Source organism: Apium graveolens, chromosome 11, assembly GCF_009905375.1.
Source record: "Apium graveolens cultivar Ventura chromosome 11, ASM990537v1, whole genome shotgun sequence".
In the NCBI taxonomy this organism is placed as follows: domain Eukaryota; kingdom Viridiplantae; phylum Streptophyta; class Magnoliopsida; order Apiales; family Apiaceae; genus Apium; species Apium graveolens.
Genome location: NC_133657.1, coordinates 88,467,807 through 88,487,391, shown reverse-complemented (window position 1 = coordinate 88,487,391; position 19,585 = coordinate 88,467,807).

Sequence of the window (19,585 nt, the reverse complement as noted above, 5' to 3'; positions counted from 1 at the left end):
ATCTGTTGAGTTGCATAATACTTCATCCATCGGGAGACTATTTGCTTTATCCGTTGGGAGATAACCAGCCTCATCTGCCGGTACTCAAAATTCACCATCCGTCGGGTCATCAAAAGAAGCTGGAAGTCAGAATAGATCACTTACAGAAAGTTCCCCTTTCTCAAATCAAAGATCCATTAACTCAGGGGGAGTTTCTAACAATTAAAACTCAATCACACATCAAGACAACAATGAGGCCTCTTCATCTAGAGCTAATCTACCTCAACAAAGGAAATGGACAAAGGATCACCCCTTTGAGCTCATCATTGGTGATGTATCTTCTAGAGTTCAAACAAGAAGAGCAACTCAAGAAGAATGTCTATACAACAGCTTTCTTTCGAAGGAAGAACCAAAGAAGGTAGAAGAAGCTTTGTTGGATCCTGATTAGATTTTAGCTATGCAGGAGGAGCTAAACCAATTTGAGAGGAATAAGGTATGGAAGCCGATACCCAAGCCTAAAGGAAAGAATCCAATATACACCAAATGGGTATTCAGAAACAAGATGGATGAAAATGGCATAGTAGTCAGGAACAAAGCTAGATTGGTTGCTAAGGGCTATTGTCAACAAGAAGGAATAGTTTTGATGAAATATTTGCTCCTGTTGTAAGACTTGAAGCCATCAGAATCTTCTTAGCCTATGCAGCCCATGCCAATTTTAAAGTCTATCAAATGGATGTCAAAAGTGCCTTTCTGAATGGAGATTTGGAGGAGGAAGTCTATGTGAGTCAACCTCCTGGTTTTGAAGATCCAAATTTTCCAGAATATGTTTACTATCTTTTGAAAGCACTTTATGGACTGAAGCAAGCACCTAGAGCCTGGTATGACACTCTGTCAAAGTTTCTTTTAGAGAATCACTTCACTAGAGGTACTGTAGACAAAACTCTTTTCTATAGAAATGTTAATGGCTCTAGTATACTTGTTCAAATTTATGTAGATGACATTATCTTTGGCTCTACAGATGAAAAACTTTGCAAAAAATTTGCCAAATTGATGCAAAGTAAGTATGAAATGAGTATGATGGGAGAACTAACTTACTTACTTGGCTTGCAAGTTAAGCAAGTTAGTGATGGAATATTCATTAGTCAAACTAAATACATTTATGATCTTTTGAAGAAGTTTGATCTAATGGATTGCACATCTGCAAAAACTCCCATGGCCACTGCAACTAAGCTTGAATTAAACACTACTGAAAAGTCTGTGGATATTTCAAGTTATAGGGGCATGGTTGGCTCACTTCTTTACTTAACAACTAGTAGGCCAGATATAATGTTTGCTACATGTTTGTGTGCTAGATTTCAGGCTGATCCTAGAGAATCTCACTTAGTAGCTATTAAGAGAATTTTCAGATATCTCAAGGGAACACTAAAACTTGGCATTTGGTACCCTAGAGATTTTGGTTTTGATCTAACTGGTTATTTAGATGCAGATTATGCAGGTTGTAGAATTGAAAGAAAAAGTACAACAGGAACCTGTCAATTTCTAGGAAACAAGCTTGTGTCCTGGTTCAGTAAAAAGTAAAATTCAATTTCTACTTCTACAGCTGAAACTGTATATATTGCTGCTGGCAGTTACTGTGCACAGATTTTGTGGATGAAAAAACAATTGCTAGACCATGGTTTGCAAGTTGAAAGAATTCCCATTTTCTGTGATAACACAAGTGCAATTGCCATCACTGAAAATCCAGTACATCATTTAAGGACAAAGCACATAAACATCAAGTACCACTTCATAAGGAAACTTGTAATGAATAGTACCGTGGAACTACATTTTGTTCCAAGTGAAAAGCAAAATTCAGTTTCTACTTCTACAGCTGAAACTGTATATATTGCTGCTGGTAGTTGCTGTGCACAAATTTTATGGATGAAAAAACAATTGCTAGACCATGGTTTGCAAGTTGAAAGAATTCCCATTTTCTGTGATAACACAAGTGCAATTGCCATCACTGAAAATCCAGTACATCATTTAAGGACAAAGCACATAAACATCAAGTACCACTTCATAAGGGAACTTGTAATGAATAGTACTGTGGAACTACATTTTGTTCCAAGTGAAAAGCAGCTTGTAGATATATTTACCAAGCCATTGGATGAATCCACCTTTTCAAGGTTGATAAGTGAGTTAGGTATGCTAAATTCTTCTTAAATCTTTTCAGATAATTTGCAAGTTGTAATGCAGCCAGAAACTTAATTGATTTTTTCAGTCTTGGATGAAATTTTGGCTAAGTCAAAATTTACATCTCGACGGATGAGCAGTATCGATCGAGTTTGATCATCCGTCGGTATAAATTTTGTTAATAAAATCAATTATTTTTCTGGAATATTTTATGACTCGACGGATAACAGATTTATCTGCATCCGTCGAATTGTCTGAATCCTAGACGTTAATTCCCTGAACATTATCCATCGAGTATACTTACAGTTTGTAAGTATAACACGACGAATAATTGATGGAATTTTTGTAGTTTATTTTTTTAAACGGCTATTTTGGGCAATTCTTATTGGTTACTTTATTTTACTTTATTATACTTGACAGTTATTTTTGAGATAGTATAAAAGCATAAATCATTTTCATTGCTTTTCTTTTATCACTCTCAAATCATCTGCTCTAAATTCTCTCTTTCTCAAAAGCAACTATCATCTCTATTTCTGCAATTTCCACTCTCTAACAATGGTACCAGTAGTCAAGATCATGTCACAAACTAGATTCATCTATGAGAAGAATAACTTCACGGCTCTAGTAAACAAGGGGATTCAATAGTTTGGTGACTACCACAAAATGATGGATTTTGTGAAGAACTGCAAACTCAACTATGCCATGCTGGAATTACCCACCATCTTCTGTGAGGTTGTTGAAGAAATGTGGCCAACTGCTGTGTACAACTCAATTGATAAGACCATTACACTCACTATTAAAGGTAAGGAATTCTGTATTAATAGTGATGTTGTTAAAGCATGTTTCAAAATTCCTGATAATACTGTAACTTCACCACACACAGACACTGACATCGTTAATATGCTTAACTCCATGAACTATACACTCTCTACTTCTAAGTTAAGTGAAATTAGGAGATTGGGTCTTAGGAAGGATTGAAGTTATCTATGTGATGTAGTTACTAAGGTATTCTCTGGTAAAATCAATAATTTTGATTCTGTCAATATCTCTATGCTTAACATGCTTTACATGCTTGTAACTGATAAGTTCTTTAACTTTGGTGATCTTGTTTTATTTGAGTTAGGGTTTAAGTTAGGTGAGTTAAATAAGAGGGGTAAAAATGTTTACTATGCTAGATTTTTCATGATGTTAGCTAACCACCTCTCTGAGGGAATTGTGCTTGAGAACCCAACCAACAAACTATATTGTTGGTTTCAAGAAATAATTATTATTGCAGATTTGAACAGGGCAAACCATCATAGAGAGGTGCTACTCTTCTATTTCCCTGTAATGGAAGCACCTCATGTAAGTGAGGTAAGTTCATCTGTCTCTACTATTCCAACCTCACAAATTTCTTTGCACTCTATTGTAGCTATGAAAACTGTGTCAATGACCCAACAGTTGCCTACCCAAGCTACCAAATCCAAAATTTCTAAATCCAAGTAAAAGAAAGCCCCTCTGGCATCTCTCAAAAGATGCCAGTTGCAAAATCCACCAAACCTAAAGAGGGGAGTGTGAAGGTGGGTAAGGTAGGTGAGGGACAGGGTGAACATCAAAGAAACCCTAAGGATAAGGTTGGAGAGGTGAGTGTTTCCCAGCCTAGCCACACTGCAGTTTCCCAACAAACTGTAGTGCTTAATAAGGAAATAAGCTCATTGCTAGTTGCATCCTCCCAAAAGGATGTGACTATTGAACAAAACTCTCAGCCAAGAGCACAGGCCAAAAGGGTAAGGGACACAAGTTCACCCCAAACCTATACTAGAAAGAAGAAACCAAAAACCCTTGGGGATGCACAGGGTTCACACACTGTGCAAACTGGTGCTAAAGACACAGTCACTGCACCTTTTCAAAATCAGTTTGATGTGGCTCCAATAAATGTGGAGTCACAGCCAAAATCTTTAGTTATAGAAGCACCCCAAACACCAAATTCTCCCACAAACTCTCTGGATGTGGATATGATCAACACATCAATTTCTGATTCCCCTTCTTTGTCTCTGTTGGGGAAGCCAAAATCTAGTGCAAGTGAGCATCATCTTTTGGATGATTTGTTGGCTCACTTGCCAATTCTTGCAAGAACTGTTGAGTCATCTATGCCAAAATTCTCATCAATCTGCACAGAGTCCACAATAGTTTCCACTCCAAACTCATTTATTCCTACTCTCTCGATGGATATTGTTCATCCGTCGAGTAGTGATTGTATCCCGACGGATAAGCTTAAAAGCAGTTATCCGTTGGATAGTCAAACTGCTAACCCGACGGATATCCCTTATCTGTCGAGTGTCTCTGCACAGCTTCCAATTTCATCAATTACCTCAAGTGCAGAAGACTTAGTGGTAGTACAATCACTCCTAGGATTGAGGGAAAGGAGTGAACTGAGTGAGAGTCTGGGTTGCTCCCAGGAAAAAAGAGAGGAAAAGAGTGAAAATATGAAATCCAGTTATTCAAGATTAAAAAACGAGAGTGTGTGGAGTCCCACCTTAGATGGTGAAGGTGAGGGTGTGAGGGTGGGGAGCCAATGTGGGACCTTGATGCAACAAAAGAGAGAAATTGAGAGAAAAGCAGGTACTGAAGATATAAGGGTGGATGTTATTGTAAGTGAGGTAATGAATATCCAGGATGCAGACAGGGAGGGACTATCTCAGCAACCTCAAGCTGTTATAGATTCCACCTGTAATATCCGGGATATATCGTGTAATTATTTTTGTTAATAGACAATTATTATATGTGTTCAGTATCTATTCTGTGAATTATTTGTTAAGTGTTAAATGTGTTTGGATGTTTAAAAATAATATTAATTGAGTATTTTAATTTTTATATGTCCAAAATAAAATATAGATAATTGTCATATCTTCCTAATTATTTTATGTTGATTTATGATTTTATAGAAAATATATAAATTTTATAAAATCTTTTTTCGAGTATTTAAAAACTATTTTATAAAATCGGAAACCAACCGACGTCATCCGTTTTTATGTTTTTATAACCCGAAACTCTTCCGAGAACTCCTTCCTAACCTAATTGCAATATTTCGAGCATTTTCCATGTTTTGCCTTTTTCGATCCGGCGTACGGTTTATCCTGCGCGGGTCCCGGCGCAACATTTTCGATACATTATTCGTTTCGGTAAATCAATAAAACTCGTATTTTCGATAAATGGGATCTTTTTATTAAAATATCACAATTATCACCTCGTAATACGTGTAACCAGGCGCTGAGAACAAGACCGCAGTACAAATTGTACTGATTTGGATATTTATCCCGAAAACCTATACCGTTTGGATCAGTTTTTATAAATAAATGTACCATTTTGTATCTGGAATGATCCAACGGGTACTAATTTTCCGTAAATATAAATAGCCTTTACCGTATTTTATTCCGTATCAAAAATCATTTGCAGTCAGTAATTTTATAATTTTCCAAAGAAAATACTTATATTCATATAATCTTCTGAAAATCAAACCACAAATTGAAGGTGTTAGTGAAGTCCGATTGGAACGCTCGAGTAACCAAAACAGAGGTTTTGAGGTGTTTTTTCAGTTTCTTCAAGTTTCAGAACTGCAGAAATCAAGGTTAATTTTCTATATTTTTATTTATTTTCGAATTATTATAATTAAAAATATGAATTTTACGTTAGGTAGTCCGACTATGAACTTGGCAAGAGTTCTTATTTTCTTAGTGAACTTATTATCTTAACGTCACATCATCTCTGAGGTTTATAACGCTTAGCTCTGATACCATTTCTGTAACACTCCCAAATCCGGGGTCGGGGATCCGGGTTGTTACGAGTTCCATTTCCCTTAATAACACCAAATCTTAATAAACAACCAACTACTGCGTACTGTGACCCCACAATAAACACACACCACAAGTTATAGTCTCAGAGATGAACACCAAACAATAACATAAGTCATTTTATTCCACAATTATAAGTCATTACACCTCAAAAGGGTTTCTGAATAGTTTACATTTCCTTGCCATTATTACAATTCATAAATATACATAAGTCCGGTATATCAAAGGTTGAAAGCCTAGCCTATTGGTAGATCCTACCTCAGCTACAACAGCATCAACGCTTACAGGAAACTGCGGAACGTTTCCTATCCGCTCACGAGTTGGGAGCTTGGTCCTGATCATCTTGTCTAGCTATTGTTGTGTGATGAAAGAAGAAAGCAAGGGTGAGCAACAAGCCCACCAAAATAAGGGAGATCGACATTGTCTTCCTTCAAGGATCTCATAAGGTGATACCTCGATACTGACATACGATCGATTATCTTAAGAAAACTTAATCAGCGTTAAGTGATCACTCCAATTTTCTTTCAAGTCTATTGTACAGACTCTCATTATCTCATCTAGATCTACAGCTTTTGCTTCTCAATACCCATTCTTTTCCAGTTCGTAATCGTTACTATCTTCCGTACCAAATTTTATACTGATTACACTTTTGCTCGTTAGCGTTCTATAACCTTTTAATAATCGCGTCAACCTTAGTATCACGAACGCGTTAGAATCGGAATACCACCATACTTGGTACCACTTCCTCTCTAGCTGCCTTCATCTTCGAAAGCTTGGTGCTTCATATAGAAGTAAAATAATTTATTGAGAGATCACTATGATCATGTACACTTGTTACGTTGCATAGTTAGTACAGAAGGTGGCCAGCCTTTAGTACTTGACAAGCAATTAAATAATATGTGGTATCCTACTAGGCTTCTATCACACAGATAGATAGTCATTCGGCAATACCTCCCTTTCTGGAAGGGTTGTTCTTCTCAGCTTACATGAAATGAAAAGAAGAGAAAATAACGAATTGAAGAGAATTGTATATATGAAAGAAAAAAAAATATACTGCCACAAAATATCTGGCTTGGAGCCTACCTCTGAACTATAAAGGTTTGTCATAGGAGAACAAAACATATGTGTATATATATCAACATCAAGTATTATCGCATCGCATTTCGCATGCTTAAATATTTTTGCTATTCCGTTCATCATTTTATGGACCCATGCTCTTCCTCGAGCTTATACACAATCACCTTTGAAACTCCCTCGACATTGAAAATCGAATCTGGGATCTTATTCTAGACATCATCGATACTAGAATTCTATGCTTGCACCGCAACCTTCGTCGTATAGTAATACGACTCTCTATGGATAAGAAGGAGTAAATATATCATAAGTAGATAATCGACTTAATTAGCCTATCAACGATAACTTGTACATTACCATGACCCGATTAGTGGTATATAATCTTAACATCCATTACAATACAACTCTCACGGTTGTTATCATCTCATTACTCGCAGAATCATTGCTGCATTACTATGGTCCACCGCTGACCCACTGTCGTCATTCATTTTCCATGAAATCTTAATATCTAACCATACAAAGTCCATACCTACCTTATCGAATTCTTCTAAGGAGTTAACATAATCACCATTCATAATTTATGAAGAACATTCCAGATCCTGACGTACATTCATGACATGAAGCAGATAAAATTATAGAAGAGTTTCAATCAAAGCAACGATAGCAGGTTAATACCATTCTTAATCATATGCCTTCAATGGAAGACTTAACTCAAAGGTTCGTTTAGTCCTTTTTGAAACATGGTCCTGGCTTATTCTCAAGATAGTTTCTTCTAAGATAGATAGCCCGCTCATGGCGATTACACGAATTAAACCTTTACCAAACTACTATTACGGTTGGGTATTGCACAGTCATCAGAAGGAATGTCAATCTTCCAAACCATAGTACAACCTTCACGGCTTCAACCATTATCACTGCATTCCTCTGGCACAAGCCTCTATAATTATCCTCTTACCTTTAAGGTGTCAGCCACCTCTTTGGCCTTTCCTGATAGTAAAATTTCCTTATAGTCAATGTCATTTTAACCACCTCCAAATAGATTTTCTACCTCATTTCAATCACTGCTTATGTGAAGATGTTTTCCTTAAAATCTGATGAGTAAAAAAAATATCACCATTTTTCCATAAGTTATTGCTTCAGTCTTTAGAGGTTAATCACTGTCACGACTGACTCTCAATCATACTTAGAACATCTTTTATCTTAGGCCCTAATTGCCCTGAACAATTTCGGCCTTTACTGGTTCGATCCATACTTTCTCGTGGTTTAACACGTGCCCCACTTGGCATCATTATAATTACGTCATATTTCCTTTATCAACATTTTTATTCTTGAGAATTTTGAATATTACCTTTCTCCTTGTAAACCTCTAAGATTATCCTTGAATCGTTCCTCCTGTATTCCCTAGATACAGGGCATATCAAGATACCATTTATTAATACCAGAATCATTGTCTATATACTTCTGAAAAATTTCTCCACTGATTCTTAAAGGTTGTTATTACCTTAATCCTTTCCAATTCATACTGTCAAACTCATACTATCCCTATTAAGGGTGAAATGCCAACCTTTATGCATTCCCCTAGGATTCATTTTAAGTTACCGATGTTCTATCCTTAATTCCACCTTTAGAAAAAGTACATGCATCCTTCCATGGATAAATCAAGTCATATATCCCTGATGAGGGTGTCTTATTCAATCATTCCCACCTCGATAGTATATGCCTAATTTTATAATAACATCTGTATTCAAAATGAGGTCAATCAATATGGCCTCCAAAAGATAACAATGGTTATCCGCTTTTCTTGCCTAATTTGGTAACGATAACAAGGATGTTCTGGAAGATATTGGTCGTGTTCAATGTGAACTTCTTCTTAATAATTCCTTATTTACTTTTGTTGTTTATCTCAACAGTCATCTCAATGTTGGGATATCTTTCATACCTGGCATCTCCCTTTCTGGGTATCAAGCCACCGGTCTTACACTTCACATTCTTGAAGGTCACTTCCTTCATCCAATTTTCCTAATTTCTTACTTCCTTGTCTCCTCAGTCTATCCGCGTCTCATTATTTATCCTTCGAACTATCTCAAGGTTTCCTCGAATCCTCCCAACTTACAGGGGATAAAATATATGTATCTGTTATTCCTTCAATCATCAACTTTAACTCATGGTGAATCACCCTCATCCTGAAGATTACATACTTTTCTATTTCTATTGCTACGAGTCTTTAGGGTTTCCTCATACCCAACTCCCTTATCATTCCTCAAACTCTATTGCCTTTATATTCCTTTCAACTTTAGTTTCTTTTTATTTTCCTTTTTCTTATCGTTATTTCATGAACCAACACAACATAAGCATTGATTTCAAACATCCCATCATTCTGGATTCGTGTCCTCAGAACGAATCTTGACAACTTTTACAACTCAGATTCATAATTCATCATACTCTTCTGCCTTTGTTCTGGCTCTAAAGCTTTTACACTATCTTCATAACCTTGGAAAGTACTTTCCTGAAAACAATTGACTGAACTTAAATCAGTTTATTATAATCTCTTGCTCTGTGCCTTCCTTGGCCTTTCACCAGCTGGTGGCCTCTCTCTTAGGAGGGTAAGTGACAAAAATAGTCTTTTGTCATTCGTCAATCATTTAGAATCTCAAATGATTTCTATATTTCCTTTAGCCAGGCTCTTGCCTCGACTGGGTCAGCTTGTTCCTTGGAACTCTGAGAGCTTAGCGACTTAAAGGTCCTGAAAGAATTTCTCACCGCATTGTTTCCTCAGGGTAGTGGTTAGGGATAATAGTCTAAGTTCTGTTTAGGCAGGTCCATGAATTGCCCAATAGGAGTACCATCCTGATTTTCCCTATCTTGTTCAACTTCTGTTTTCTCAGTATGAAATGTTCCAACCTTCTCCCATAATCGGGGTTATCTTATACGTTAAAAATCCTTGTTTTCAACTTCATTATGTTATGGGTTCCTTCTATCTTGATGTCGACTTCCCTCACTATCACGTTCAGGGTTTCCTCTAAATCTTATTCCTCAAACTAGCTTTCATCTAAGATCTCATCTTTAAGTTCTTGAACATTTGGAACCCAAATTCTGTAGGAATACCTCATTATTCCCTTATCATCTTTCTCGGTATTAATCTTTTATCTACTCTCCCGAAGACATTATCATTTTGAGTCTCTCCTTTCTACTAAGGAATTAGCCACCACATTGGCTTTCCCCGAATGATAAAGAATCTCCCAATCATAATTCTTGATTAGCTCTAACCGCCTCCTCTGGCGTATGTTGAGCTCTTTCAACGGAAAAATGTACTAGAGCACTTATGGCTTAGGTAAATCTCGCACTTCTCTCCATACAAGTAGTGCCTCCAATCTTTAGGGCAAAACTATTGCCACGAGCCCAAGCTCATGGGTGGGGATATCGAATTTTATATTCCCTTAATTTTCTTGACGCGTACGCGAGTACCTTGTTGTGATGTATAAGAGCACCCTAATTCCTTATGCGAAGCGTCAATACAAATCACAAAATCTCCTTTTTCCATCCGGCAATGCCAACATAGGGGCCATCACCAATCTTTGCTTCAGTTCTTGAAAGCTGTTCTCGCATTTCTCTGTCCATTCAAACTTCTCAGTCTTACGAGTAAGCCGCGTTAAAGGGCTACTATCTTTACAAACTTGAACGCACCTCCGGTAGTGACCGGCCAATCCTACCTCTGGTAGTCGCCCTAACCATAGTCATCAATTACTCAGTGGTCCTTTATTCATTCTTGTCAGGAACCTCCACGGGATTCTCCCTAGCAACAATCCCTTCTAGGACAACATCCTCAACCGCTACATCCTCAATATGAACATCATCCGGTCCTGCGTTAGGACGCTCTATCAGATCCACAATCCGATCTCCAATTAGTAATAAAACATCATCGCGCTGTCGCTTCTCAACCTCAGGGTTCGGAGTCCCGCTACCATATACGATAACGAACTACGCTTCTATCACGATATTTATAAGGGTTCCCATAAGGGTTTTAACTGTCAGTACTACGTTAGGTAGTCCGACTATGAACTTGGCAAGAGTTCTTATTTTCTTAGTGAACTTATTATCTTAACGTCACATCATCTCTGAGGTTTATAACGCTTAGCTCTGATACCATTTCTGTAACACCCCCAAATCCGGGGTCGGGGATCCGGGTTGTCACGAGTTCCATTTCCCTTAATAACACCCAATCTTAATAAACAACCAACTGCTGCGTACTGTGACCCCACAATAAACACACACACCACAAGTTATAGTCTCAGAGATGAATACCAAACAATAACACAAGTCATTTTATTCCACAATTATAAGTCATTACACCTCAAAAGGGTTTCTGAATAGTTTACATTTCCTTGCCATTATTACAATTCATAAATATACATAAGTTCAGTACATCAAAAGTTGAAAGCCTAGCCTATTGGTAGATCCTACCTCAGCTACAACGGCATCAACGCTTACAGGAAACTGCGGAACGTTTCCTATCCGCTCATGAGTTGGGAGCTTGGTCCTGATCATCTTGTCTATCTGTTGTGTGTTGAAAGAAGAAAGCAAGGGTGAGCAGCAAGCCCACCAAAATAATATGTATAATAATTAACAATATATGAGCATTCTCATAGTACTCATGAAAGTCTTGGTCGAAAGAAATGAACCAAGCTGACATCTTAACGCGACCAAGTCGCAAAATATTCAGTATATATATATATATATACATATATATACTTTTCACAATATTTGAAATCCTTTAACATGTATAATGTGATGCCCTCAATCTCGGGGTAAGGAAATGAGGACTCACACACCTCTATTCTAATAATTAAATATGCATAAACCCCGATTAACTACTAACAGGATCAACAGGATAAAGTATGAGACAAGATTACAACTACCAATCATAAAATATCACTTACAAACCCAAAACATTATTAAATAATCAATATCGATTCCGGCTGGGAACCGACAGATAACCCATTGTATCTATAAACATATCTTACTAGGCGCGAGCTCACTCATAACCTGTACTACCTGCTCTGGCAACTGGAAGCCCTCAACACGGTAGGGACCACCAGGTACGCTCTTACGAGCAGTGTGCCTAAGCCTGGCCATCTTCTTGCTTAACTGCCATGGTTAAATTAAGACAAAACAAGTGAGTAGAAAACTCAGCAAGTAACTACACATCAGTTCTACAATATCAATTCTCAATATACTTTGAACAAACTAGGGCATTCTACTTTAGCTAATCTAGGTGGCAGATTTCCATATATTTATTTTTGTTTTCTTTGGGATAAGGAAAGGGTATTAGAAGAATAGTTGGGCTTTCAAGAAATAAAGCTCGAAACAGGACAAAAGCCGACATTCATCACAATTCATTATAGGATCAAAATAGATCTTTCGATAGAGGAAAGCAACAGTATTTCAAGATATAGAATCATTCATATGATCAACAATTTCAGGAATCAGGGTTCTGAGCTTTAAGCTCCACAATAACATAATCAACTTTTTTCAAAACAGTATAAACCATTTTCATTTCCAAAAATCAATTTACTGAATAAAAGTTTCAGTTCCCTTTTTAAATAATCATTTAGAACCCTTGATTGGATCACTTATCTTTCCATTTTATTATATACGGGTGATCAGCCCGTATCGACCTCCATTCCGGTCTTTAAGGTACCATTCGGCATAATTTCAGCCTTAAATTGGACTAGTCCCACTAGCCTCTTACCATGACTGGACTAGTCCCACTAGCCTCTTACGTCACAATCCAATCCATCAGGAATTCATTTGGAAAACCTTGAGTTGGAAAACAATAGGTTTTCTAAAATACATTTTATCATTACCAAGCCTTTGAAATCATTCGAACTCTTTCAAGTCGAAACTCATTCTTAATTCAGATTTTTAAAGAAACAAAGTTCAGGGAGTGAATCAAAGATACGCAAGGAACAATTCTCAAGAATTCTGTAGCAAGGATAATAAGGTACTAAATTTGAAGGATCAGTAATAGCTTAGGGATCATTAGGGTGATCAAGAGAAACAGGGTATCATTAAACAGAGTTAACCAAGATAATCAATAGGATCAATATGATTCATGGCATTATAGGTAACTTGAACAGAAAGGTCTGGTTATCAATGAGTGAAATCAATAGGCTTATAAATAACAGGTTATCAAGAACAGGGATTCTTCAAATCAATATCAGGGTTTCATAAAGCAAGGGTTTCATACTTTAACAGTTCAATACTCTACATGGTATGAACAACATTTCCTTTACAATCATTATTACAAGTAATCAGAGTTACTTGCCTGAAATTGCTTTCCTGAGGGTTGAACTACTGCCACCTAGTACACTTTTCCCTTTCCTAGCCCGAATGCCCTCACGCTCCGAATCTACAATAAAAACCAAAAATCTTAATGAGATTCCCAACTCTCGTTCCCGGAACGATCTCTCTATACGATAACTCGATTATATCTTTGACTCTAGCATACGAATATAGCTTATACAAATAAGCACACAACACATAGCACATAGCACAATTCTTTCTCATAGTTTTTATATCCTTATATACCTAGCAATCAAAGCATACTCGCTTGACCTAGGCTATTTCTCAAATCACACTAACACGACTCTTTTACGAGTACTAGACCCATTTACAACCAAACATTTACGTGCACATTATCACTTATATCAATCGACTTAATTCCCTTTTCTTTTATTCCTTAATTCGAACCAAACAACAATCCAATCAAGCAGAATCAAAGATTTTCACATATAAACACTCAATCATTCTTTCAATTACCAAAATCAAGTTTTGACCTTTATTTCTTATGGCCTTTCGTCCTTAACACTTATCACAATCAAGAATCAAACATGCAAAGCCCTTATTTTGACATGCATCAAGTATATCATCCCAAGCTAGTTTAATTTCATTTTTACAACTCATTTAAACTCATAATTCAATCATAATCATGGATGATCACTCAATTTAACATTTAATCCTCTTTTGATCATAAGACCCATTCGGGTTTTCTATAAATCAAACATGCAAGAATAGATTTTGACATGCAAGGTTATATACCACATTACTCTCTTGTTTTAATCCCCTATTAAATCATTTCATTCATTAAGTCACCAAACCATGCACTACTTAGTGATTTCAACTTAATCAATCCATCAAATCAACATGCATACACTTAATTACCAAATTATCCCCTTTTTAGTTTATTCTCCATTTGGCAAGAATCTAATTCACAACTCAAGGATTAAACATTAACATGCACAACTCGATCTTCTTTAAATTAACATGCAATCATTCTCTAGGTTTTATAAACTTAGTGTTCACCAAGATTAACTAACAAAAATCAATTTCCTTTCTTATTAACATAAAATTCGAACCTAAACTTAGCATGCAACAAGAATTCATTCCTTATTAATCAAATCACAATCCATCATTACTTTAAACAAGTTTTACTCAAATCAAGCCACTTTAAAGATTAAAACCATTCGACCTTATTCAAAAACAAAACATGCAACTTAATATTCTTACTCCTTGAATCACAAATCATCCTATTTCTTAACATCAATTCATTAAATCATGCAATTAACCACAATCAACTTGATTTCTTTAAAATTATAATGGCCATTCGGCCTTTTTCAATCAAAACACCACATGCAAACATAAAGAATTGATCTTAAGGTTCTAGAGTTCAGTTTTTAACATCATAGCTCACCACCGATTCACCGGAGTTCATCACCGGTGGCGGTGGCATCTCGGTGGTGCCCTCATTCGAGGGTGTCCAACCATGAGCCCCCGATTTCTTAACCAAAACCAATGCAACAACACCACATGCAATCTAATTTTAGCATGTTAATCACAGAACATGAACTAATCAAGCAAGCCCTCGGTTCTTGGCTTGAAACCGAACCCAAAACACAAACACTTCGGCATGCAAGCACCAATACACACATGCACATACTTCTACCTACACATAAGTGTTTATCATGAAGAATTAAGGATGATTGATGAGTTTGATCAAGGAAAAAGGAAGGATACCGAGAGAAATTGAAGATAGAGCTGAGAGAGAGTTGTTCGAGTGAGAGAGAGAGAGTGAAAGAAAAAAAGAGGAGAGAAAAGAGTGAGTGCACGTCAAGAAGAAGAAAATGGGGGGGAAAGGAGTGTTTTATACTCCACCAAATAAGGGTAAAATAGTAATCTACTAACCCCCTTTTTAATTTGCATTTTGTTTCTCTTTTTACTCAAATATAACGAAATTCAAAGTAAAAATATTTCTCTCGCGGAAAGTCAAGAATTATTGAAAATGACATTTTTAACACGTAGGCCTCGAAATTAGCTTTTTATCCATTACTCATAATAAGAATTTGAGCGAGCGGTTGATTTTATATGAATTTCGCAAACTCGCTTTAATAAATACCTTTTCCACATAAAATCGATTTAAAAATGCAAAGATCAACAATTAAATTCACTTATCATTTTAAAAAGTCTCTAAGACTTCTACGAAGATAACAGAACAAATCCCATGTTTATATCCGTCTCAGATGATTTTATAAAAATGCACGAAGGTTAATTAAACCTTTACTTAAATCACATAATTCCTTTAAAATTCACAAAAATCGACACAGAACATATAGTCATGCACACAGTCAAGCAATCACACGCATATAGTCACATAACGACTCAGGTCTGATCATAGAATATATCACTCTTAAATCTTTATCCTCTTTTACGCGTACCGGGTCACGTTCAGCCTGACGGCCCGACGCTCAGCGTTTCGATTACGCTTCTCATTATCTTGGCCAATCAACACGTCTCTTAAGACAAAATACTTTATTCATTCACTTCACATATAATTCACATTTTATATTATTTAATTTTCATACTAGGACGGGTTCCGTTCTACCTGACGGCCCGAAATCACAGCTCGACTTCTAAGCTGACTCTTTAAATTGGAACGTTTTTATCCACGCTCCTTAACTCTAGTATACAGATAAGACAAATAATCACCACTTAATCACATAATCTCATCACATAACACATACTTTACTTTCTTAATTACGACGCAAAATTCTCGGTTGTTACAATCTACCCTCCTTAAAAGGATTCTGTCCCCAGAATCTAATCTAAGCAAATAGATGGGGATACTTTTCTTTCATTTCGCTTTCTAATTCCCAAGTCGATTCCTCGACTAGTGGATTTCTCCACAACACTCTAACTAGAGGTACAACTTTATTTCTAAGCGTCCTTTCTTTTCGATCCAAAATTCGCACTGGCTGTTCCACATAGGACAAATCTGGTTGGATTTCTACTGGTTCCAACTCGATCACATGGATCGCATCAGCATTATACTTCTTCAGGAGAGATACATGAAATATATTGTGCAGATGTTGCATTTGCGGTGGCAGCGCCAATTCATACGCCACTTTCCCAACTTGTCGCAATACTTCAAATGGTCCAATGTACCTTGGACTTAGCTTTCCTTTCTTTCCAAATCGAGTTAAACCTTTCCAAGGAGATATCTTCAACAAGACTTTGTCTCCAGTTTTGAATTGCACATCTTTCCGCTCTTGATTCGCGTACTTTGCCTGTCGGTCTCTAGCTGCAATTAATCTCTTTCGTATCATTTCAACTTTTTCCTTCATTTGCTGAACTAGCTCTGGGCCAATTAACTTGCGCTCACCAACTTCATCCCAATAGGTAGGGGATCTACACTTTCTTCCATACAACGCTTCATAAGGCGGCATGCCAATACTTGCGTGATAACTGTTGTTGTAGGAAAACTCAACTAAGGGCAAATGATCGTCCCAATTTCCTTTGAAATCTATTGCGCAGGTTCGCAACATATCCTCAATTGTCTGAATTGTCCTTTCACTTTGTCCGTCTGTCTGCGGATGATATGCCGTACTCATTTTCAATTTCGTTCCCAAATGATCGTGGAATTGTCGCCAAAATCTCGAATTAAACCTTGGATCTCTATCAGACACAATAGATACAGGAACTCCATGACGCATCACGATTTCATCCATATACAATTTGACCAGCTTCTCTAAGGAAAACCTTTCGTTTATCGGCAAGAAATGTGCTGACTTTGTCAACCGATCAATTACCACCCAAATCGCATCATGATTAGACTTGGTTTTAGGTAATCCTACCACGAAATCCATCGCGATATGTTCCCATTTCCATTCAGGTATGTCCAGTGGCTGAAGCAATCCACTTGGCCTTTGATGTTCCACTTTAACCCTTTGGCACGTGTAACATTTGCTTATCCATTCCGCAATTTTCTTTTTCATGTTTGGCCACCAAAAATTTTCTTTCAAATCCTGGTACATCTTCGTACTTCCAAGGTGAATTGAAAATCTCGAGTTATGCGCTTCTTGCAAAATCTCGTGCTTTAGTTCCACAACATCAGGTATCCAAATACGTGAGTTAACACGGTATATCCCTTTTCCATCCTTTTGAGCTTTAATTTCTTCTCCCGTCAACTTCTTCCTTTCGCGATTCATCACTTGCTCTTGACAGCATCTAATCTTTTCCAAAATTTCAGGTTGAAACCGTATTGTATAAATGGCTTCACCTCCACATTCTGGAGTCTGCACCACTATTCCCATCTTTTCAAAGTCCTTGATTAATTCTTCTGATGACGTTAACATATTCAACTTTTCCTTTCGACTTAAAGCATCAGCTACCACATTTGCCTTTCCAGGATGATAGTTTATCGCACAATCATAATCTTTGATCAATTCCAACCACCTTCTTTATCGCATATTCAGTTCTTTCTGACTAAAGATATACTTTAAGCTCTTATGGTCCGTATAAATCTCGCACTTTTCCCCGTATAAATTATGCCTCCAAATCTTAAGGGCAAATACAATTGCTGCCAATTCCAAATCGTGCGTTGGATACTTTTGCTCATGCGGTTTGAGTTGCCTTGACGCGTATGCTATTACCTTCCCGTGTTGCATTAACACGCATCCAAGTCCTTTATAGGAAGCATCACTGAATATCACAAATTCACCTTTATCATCTGGTAATACCAACACAGGGGCGGTTAACAATCTCTTCTTTAACTCTTGAAAACTTTCCTCACACTTTTCTGTCCAAATGAACTTCTCATTCTTTCTCGTCAATTTTGTCAATGGAACGGCAATCTTTGAGAAATCTTGCACAAATCTTCTATAGTATCCGGCTAATCCCAGAAAACTTCTGACTTCCGTCGGAGTCTTGGGTCTTTCCCAATTCATTACAGCTTCTATCTTGGCTGGATCCACTTTAATTCCTTCTTTATTAACTACATGACCAAGAAATTGCACTTCCTTTAGCCAAAATTCACACTTTGAAAACTTTGCATACAGCTTCTCTTTTCGCAGAATTTCCAAGGAAATCCTCAAATGCTCCTTATGATCTTCCTCCATCTTGGAATAAATAAGTATATCGTCAATAAACACAATCACGAACTTGTCCAAATACTGCTTGAACACTCTATTCATAAGATCCATAAATGCAGCTGGCGCATTCGTCAAGCCAAATGCCATCACCAAAAACTCATAATGTCCGTATCTTGTTCGGAATGCTGTCTTGGGTATATCTTCCGCTTTGATCTTTAGTTGATGATACCCAAATCTTAAATCAATCTTTGAAAAGCACGAAGCTCCTTTTAATTGGTCAAACAAGTCATCGATCCGCGGTAGAGGGTACTTATTCTTGATCGTCAACTTATTCAGCTCACGGTAATCGATACACAAACGCATACTTCCATCCTTCTTCTTTACAAACAACACTGGTGCGCCCCACGGGGATACACTCGGTCGGATTACTCCTTTGTCCAACAACTCTTGCAACTGAGCTGCTAATTCCTTCATTTTAACCGGCGCCATGCGATAGGGAGCTTTCGACACTGGTTCAGTACCAGGAGCCAATTCAATCGTAAACTCGATCTCTCTGTCTGGAGGTAGTCCAGGCAATTCATCAGGAAACACGTCCGGAAAATCTCTTACTACCGGAATATCGTCGATCTTTACATATTCTTTCTCCACGTCCACGACATGAGCCAAATAAACTTCGCATCCTTGACGCATTAATCTTCTCGCCTCAATAACCGTTAGAAATTTCTTTTCTTGCCTCCTTCCTTTAAATATCACTTCCTCACCATCCTTGGTTTTTAACTTCACTTTCTTACTTTTACACTCTATTTGCGCCTCATGATTTGACAACCAATCCATTCCTAGAATAACCTAAAATTTTCCTAACTTAAAAGGAATTAAGTCAGCAGAAAAGTGCCGACCTTCTATAGACATATCACAGCCAGGACAAAACTTATTAACAAGAACTTTCTCTTGATTGGCTACCTCTATAATCAAATTAGGCTCTAGAGGGTACGCAACACAATTTAACTTATCAAGAATGCTTTCAGAAATAAAAGATCTGGTTGCTCCAGAATCCATCAAAACTTTTACTTCTACTGAGTTTATAACAAGCATACCTGCTACCACATC